Source organism: Nicotiana attenuata, unplaced genomic scaffold (genome assembly GCF_001879085.1).
Source record: "Nicotiana attenuata strain UT unplaced genomic scaffold, NIATTr2, whole genome shotgun sequence".
Classification (NCBI taxonomy): Eukaryota; Viridiplantae; Streptophyta; class Magnoliopsida; order Solanales; family Solanaceae; genus Nicotiana; species Nicotiana attenuata.
This window is the reverse complement of record NW_017670391.1, coordinates 737,577-744,540: the sequence shown is the minus strand read 5'-3', so window position 1 is coordinate 744,540 and position 6,964 is coordinate 737,577.

Here is a 6,964-nt window from a genome sequence, read left to right as displayed (position 1 = left end):
TGGGACTCCATCATCTTTGGTTAGAAAACTTCTTTGCTTTTAAGAATAAAAGATAGGTTGTGCATTTTCTTGTGAGAGATCTTTAAAACATGAAATTGCCAAGTAATACAAAATGATGGAAATCTTAGTTCTTGATTCTAAGCGTGAAGTATTATCTATTGCGAATATTATATAAGCCTTCCATTAGTCAGTGTATCATCTATCTTTCACTTGAAGTGCATAAATTTCGAGTTCCAACATTTATTGCTTTGGAATATCTCTTCATGTTTATTAGATATATTAAGAAATGACGGAGTATTGATGGTTTTTGAAATTAGAAGGTTAGGTAGGTGATCTAATAGTGTGATTTTTGTGAGAGAAAAATAAATAAATTTGAAATTGCATCTAATATATATGGCAAGCGTAAATGAATTTTTATAGTTTGTATAATACATTAGTAGCTATATTTTTTTTCCACAATTAAAAACTGATGTAAAGACCATTGTATCCATAGGATATTGTTCTGACATTCATTTAGGTCATTTGAACATGCACTGAGTTTGCATGATTGAGTAGGCTGCAACATTCTTAAAGTTAACTATTTGTGCATTATTTGTTATCCTATATTTTTCACAAACTGAATTCAATTTTTTCGTGTCTGAATGTGTGTTTTGGTAAGTCACATGTGATGCTCAATGAACAAAGAGCTAAGAATACGAAGTTGAAGAGAATCAAGGTTTATTTTTGCCTTCATCGTCTAACTTCGACTGCATATATATTAATTTCTTTTCATGACTAGATGTGGTAAGTTTTCTAACAACTTCTTTTGTGCAGTTTGCTTCGAAGCGACAATCCATAATTGATGTGGCTACAAAGTCACTGTCAGATAGATGCAACTTGCTGGAGTCATCAAGAACCGATCGTGCTTGTTTAACCTTGTCAAGACTCCATAGATAATGACTGATATCATCTGATTCACGTGGGGCAAAAATGACTATTGAGAGAATAATGCTTTGTTCTACCGCATCTAAGTATGATGGTGCCTTGGAGGGTAAAATTGACATTGTATGAAACTAGGCTTGTAGAAGGAGAAACAACTATTGTTGGATTCGAATGATGTATTTTTTCTTTGTGTAGATACTCCAAATTTATGTATTAATAGTTTTTTTGGTATATTATGGATCTAATGAAATATTTTTATGATTTCTTGAATGAGTGACATAATAATGATGTTGGCATCGCATACAAAAAATGATGTTTGATATTAGTAGTATAATTGCAAATCTGAATATAAATTTAGTTACTATTATAATGGCTATTAAAAAGTTACCTTTATCGACAATGAAATGGATATTTACCGGCCATATATAAATGTTGTTAAAGCAGAATAAAAGGCTAATCGATGGGTAATTTTAGTGGTTATTGTAATTGCCAGTAACAAAATGCCACTAAAAACTTCACCTTTTAGCGGTAATTATTGGGACCTTTACTAGCACTTGATACAAATGCCGCTAAATCCTTTAGCGACGCTGGATACAACGGCAAATAATTATTTGCCTGTAAAAGATTTTACGGCTATAGCTATTGCCGCTAAAATGAATATTTATTGCCACTAAAGGTCTTTTTTCTTGTAGTGGATCTCCACGCCACTGTAGTAATTATACATATCTTCCTTCAGTCCGCTAAAAATATAATTCTTGCACAAAAAATCAGAATGCTTCCACGCCTCAATCACGAGAAAGCGTTCATTCTTTGGAGTTTCTTCGGGCAGAACAGGAACATCTTGCTTGATGAACTTCTGCAGACTTAAATTAGTCAAGTAGAAGAACATCGTCTGTAACGACCCGACCGGTCGTTTTGAGTCCTAGCGCGTCGTTCAGCGGTTTGAGGCCATGAGCAGCTTCATTTCAGGCATTATGACTTGCACACGCGGTCGGAATTGAGTTTCGGGAAATCCGGAGTTGATTTGGGAAGAGAATTCCTATTTCAGGAGCCTAAAGTTGAAAGAATGAACTAGGATGGAAATTTTGAGCTAACGACTACGGAATCGGGATCCGAAGGTTCCAGCAGGTTCGTATGATGATTTCGGACTTGGGCGTATTCCCGAGTCGGGTTTTGGATAACCCGGGAGCGTTTTGGCGTCTATTGTGGAAGTTAGCATTTTGGAAGAAATTTCTTAAGTTTGGATTGAAGAGCATTTCAGCGTTATCAATGTCCGCTTGGGATTCCGAGTCTGGGAATAGCTCCGTATGGTGATTCTGGAGTTGGGAGCGCGATCGAAAGTGAATTCGGAGGTCCGTAGGTCATTTTAGAGCCATTTGACTAAAGATAGAAATTTGAAGGTTTTTGAGAAGTTTGACCGGAGGTGGAATTTTTTATATCGGGGTCGGAATCCGATTCCGAAAGTTGGAGTAGGTCCGTAATGTCAAATATGACTTGTGTGCAAAATTTGAGGCCAATCGAACGTGATTTGATAGGTTTAAACATCAGAAGTAGAAGTTTGAAAGTTTAAAGTTAATAAAGCTCGAATCGGGGTGTAATTCATGGTTTTAGCGTTGTTTGATTTGATTTGAGGCCTCGAGCAAGTCCGTAACGTATTTTGGGATTGGTTGGTAGGTTTGGTTGAGGTCCCGGGGGCCTCGGGTGGATTCCGGGAGGTTAACGGATCAAAAAGGGATTTTTGGAAGTGCTGAAGCATCTGCTTCTGTCATAACCGCACCTGCGGTTGGTTGACCGCAGGTGCGCGACTGCGAAAGCGGTCGTTTATTCGCGGAAGCGTCCAAGACCGCAGATGCGGCCCTAAATCCGCAGAAGCAGAACTGCAGGAGCGGTAGGCCTGTCCGCAGAAGCGGCCCAAGGCCAGGCAGTCAAGGCCACAGATGCGGCCCAATATCCGCAGAAGCGGAAGCGTAGAAGCGGTGGGCCTGTCCGCAGAAGTTCCCCAGACCGCAGAAGCGGTCTTGTTTCCGCAGAAGCGGTGGTCGCAGGTGCGGCCCAGGATCGCATATGCGGAAATCGCAGAAGGCAGTGGCCTTCATTTATTCGGGCTCAAGTCCATTTTTACTCATTCTTCACTCGTTTCTTGGGCGATTTTAGGAGCTTTTGAGAGAAGACTCCCACCTAGCATCTTGAGGTAAGATATCCCACCTATTCTTAGTTTAATACTTGAGTTTTGGGTAGATTAACACATGTAAAATTAGTGAAAACCATGGGAATAGAGTAAAACCTAGGGTTTTAATAAAAACAAGATTTAACCACGAAATAGGTTATGGAATGGAGTAGAAATCATATATTTTTATCCTTAGGTTATGGAGAACAACTTCCTTCGAAAAATTTCTGAATCCGGGCACGTGGGCCCGGGGTCGGTTATAGAAACCTTGAATTTAAGGTTGGGAAATTGGGTTGATAGTTAGAATGTGAACTTTTAAGCATGTATTGACTAGTTCTTACCCTATTTGAATAGTTGTGGATCGTTCGGCTCTAAATTGGAAGTTTGAGCGCGTTCTTGAATCGGAATATAGGCTTCGGAGCGAGGTGAGTCTCCTTTCTAATCTTGTAAGAAGGAATTGTCCCCATAGGTGAGTTAATTGGTTATGTGCTCCTATTTGTGGGGCCTCCGTACGCACGAGGTGACAAGAGTCCGTGCGTAGCTACTATTATGCTATTGTCCGGGTAGCTAGGACCCAAAAGCATGTTATACTTGGATTAATTGTAAACCCAATGATAGCTTGAATTGCTTAAATCACATTGAATTAGTAAATGTATTTCTAAAGGGATTAAACCTCACTTCTTAAAATTTGTTAAAGGAGAATTTGTTTTATCTTGATAAATATTCCCTGATAAGTTCTTACTTGATTGATTGAGCATGTATCTCTATGTGTACCTGCGTCGCATGCATGATTCGCGAGCAGGGTATGTGTTTATTTTATGTTGACCACGTCGCAGATTATTTCGCGAGCGAGGTAATAGATGCATCTATAGGCGCGCCGTCGACCCTCGGCAAGTGCACATTTTATTTTTGTTGGAGCGGGCCGTCGCCTCGGCATGATTTGCACTTGATTTATACATCTTGCCTGAGAATTTTACACGTTGATGCTGCCTTCCATGGCTTGATATAAATTGATAAAATAAAGAAAAGTAAACCTTGAAAATCCTTTATTAATTGTTGAAGGTGTATTGCTTGTTTTCCAGCTTTGTGAGTTAGTACCGCTTTATAAAATCCCTGATTTCCTCTCACATTTAGTATATTATTACTGACCACTAGTAAGTGTCAAAGTTGACCATCTCGTCTCTACTTCTTTGAGATTAGACGGGATACTTGCTGAGTACACGTTGATTACGTACTCATACTACACTTTTGTGTATTTTTGTTGCACAGGTATAAGTAACTCTAGTGGCCTATTGGGCGTAGCAGCGCGGATGATTATGGGACTAGGTGAGCTGCATTGTTCGAGGCGACCCGCAGCTAGTGTAGTTCCTTTCAGCATTTTGTATTTATTCCCTGTCCACTGTATTTCGGACATGCGTTGTATTTTATTTTCCTTATCAGTAGTTGCTCATGCACTTGTGACACCGGGTTCTGGGATGGTTTTTCGAAAGATTTGTATTAATTGTTTATTATTTAATTTGAATTGAAGTAATGACCTTTTTTTTATTTATGAAAAATGGAAGGAAAAATCCTAGATTTCAATGTAATTAAAAAGAGAATTTAATTGATTATTTAGTTGGCTTGCCTGACAGCGGTGTCCGTCGCCACCACGACCCTTAGTGGATTTTGGGTCGTGACATCGTCTGCTGCCACCGCTTGAAATCTAACCCGGAAAATTTTCTGGGTTTCTTCGTGGTGCCAACGCCAGTGTTCGACTTGTTGATGCATTGACAGTCACCATTGGAATAGCTTGATTCACATTATCATTAGTCATTTATGTAAAAGAATGACACAAACCAACATTAAAATCACGTAGATTTTAATCTCCAACGGAGTAGTAAACCACAAAGGTTTTAATCTCCAGAACGGTGAATAAACACAAATACAGAATACAAAATTAAATTCCTTAAGCTTGTTAGTAGTATGTATTTGTAAACTAATTCTGAAATACACAGAATAACATATAAACAGAAAATGTAAAGAAACAAAAGTTAATTCGAGCTCACTGAATTCACAGTGTTTCCTTAGGCCATCTCCAACGCTAGCACTATTTTTTGCACCAAATTTCACACTAAAATGGTGTAACACCAAATTTACTCCAACCATTACACCATTTTTCACACCAAATCTTCTCTCTCTTCTATATTATATATTATCTTCTATTTACTTTTCATTTTTAATTTCCTTCAAACTAATACTATCTTTTTTCTTTTTTCCATATTCATTATATATAATTCACATTCACCACTTATATAATTATTTTTTATAAAATTATTTTAAAGGATAAATTAACAAAAAGTGAAATCATTGATAAAAGATAATTAAATAAGTATTACATCATAGTCAAATTTAATTTAAGTACCACATAAACATTTAAGTTTCGCCTCTATTCACCCATAAATGCTCGATTAATGCATTACGAAGTGCGAAATGCGCATCTTTATCCTTAATTTTTTTGTGTCGAGTAAAAATTATTCAAATCGGTGATCTTCATCTACTACCACTTATATAATCATTTTTATGTATTGTTAAAATTTTCTTTTTTAAATTTTAGTTTTCACTTTTTAATTTTAGCAACATTAGATATCATACATTTGTATTTTTTATTTTTAAATAATGGTTATATTTATTTTTATACAATTATAATAATAATAAAATTAACTTATAATTTTATATAAATATAATATATACAAAAATTAATATATCAAAAAATAGGATATAAAATTAAAATTATAAAGATCTTAATATAAAAGTTAATTATATACACAGTATATGATAAATTAAAAGTCTAAAAATAAAAAAATTGAATAAAATAATATTAAACCAAATATAGAGTGATGAATAGTGTTGCACCAAATTTGGTGCAACACTGTTCATACTCTATCATAATGCAAAAAATGGTGTTGCATTGCAGCAATAAAACACCATTTCATGCACCAAATTTGGATTTCGTGCAAGATTTAGAGTGGCGTTGGAGATGCCCTTATGTCACGCCCCGAACGTAGGCCTGGACGTAACACGACACTCGGTGTCTGACTACATGTGACCGAGCGAACCAACTGGCTGGCTGAATCAACATGTGGTATCATAACATACTGAATGCTGAAGATAAACTAACACATGCTGATATACTGAAAGTCTGGATGATATAAATCAAAGTGCGAAAATACTGATACAATTCTGAAACATATTTGTATCCAACATAGCTTAATATGAAAAGCCTGTGACTCTGTCTAACTGTTACTCTAGTCTATGAAGCCTCTAATAAAGTACTGAAAACACTGACTGCCTGTAAATACTGAAAGACCGTAAAGTAATGATAAACACCCGAAAGAACTGGGGATCACCAAATAGCTGGTACGAGAAACCTAGCGCTCTGAATCATCAACCTGTAAATCATTACCTGCATCGTGAGATGCAGGCCCTGGGCAAAAGGGACGTCAGTACATTTGAATTGTACTGGTATGTAAGCAACTGAAAGAAAGAATTATAAATGCTGAAACTGAAACTAAGCTGATAACTGAAATGATAACTATTGAAACTGAAACTGAAGTTAGAACTGGTAACTGAACTGATAACTGAAAAGATAACTGATAACCGATAACTGAAAAGATAACTGATAACTGATAACTGAAAAGATAACTGATAATTGAACTGAATAAAGGAAGTAAGAATATGAATACTCCCTCTTCTGAATGATGAACAACCTGTTTATCTGAAAAAGCTACGGCCTCGGGCCTCAGGCCCAAGTATACGTATACATAACTACGGCCCCAGGCCCAAAAATGCATAAAGCATAAACTACGGCCTCAGGCCCAAACATGAATGAAGCATAAA